This window comes from Sinocyclocheilus anshuiensis, unplaced genomic scaffold, assembly GCF_001515605.1.
Source record: "Sinocyclocheilus anshuiensis isolate Anshui unplaced genomic scaffold, SAMN03320099.WGS_v1.1 scaffold657, whole genome shotgun sequence".
In the NCBI taxonomy this organism is placed as follows: domain Eukaryota; kingdom Metazoa; phylum Chordata; class Actinopteri; order Cypriniformes; family Cyprinidae; genus Sinocyclocheilus; species Sinocyclocheilus anshuiensis.
This window is the reverse complement of record NW_015539858.1, coordinates 253,753-254,271: the sequence shown is the minus strand read 5'-3', so window position 1 is coordinate 254,271 and position 519 is coordinate 253,753.

The following is a 519-nucleotide window of genomic DNA, read 5'->3' as shown; positions in this document are numbered from 1 at the left end:
GTTTTCCTGGTCTCTGATTCACGCCACGTATCTTGGATTAACCCTTTGCTTGCTGTTTCTGACTCTGTTTGCCCCTGCCTGGACCTTTGCCTTCTACCTGGATTTATCTCTTGCCTTGCCTTCGATATACCTGTTTGCCATTGTCTGACCCATGCCTGTTAAAACCACGTCTCTTAATAAAAGCTTGCATATGGATACGCATGTCTCTCATCTCATAACAGATATGTTGTTGCGACGGAGGGATCAGCGACAACCCTAATAATTTATTAAATATTTATTAATTTATAATTTATTACTATTATTAATAATATCATTACTATTACTTGCATCATTCACTGTCCTCCACCCTTTCCTAATCTTAATGAAATCCTTATTATTATTATTATTGTTGTTGTTATAGTTATCTTTGTCATCATTATTGCTTACAATACTTGTTGTCTCCACTGGTCTTGTCATATTTTATTATAATTTTTTATTTTCTTCCTTCATTTTTATTTTTTTTTTTTTTGTTTTTCCTTT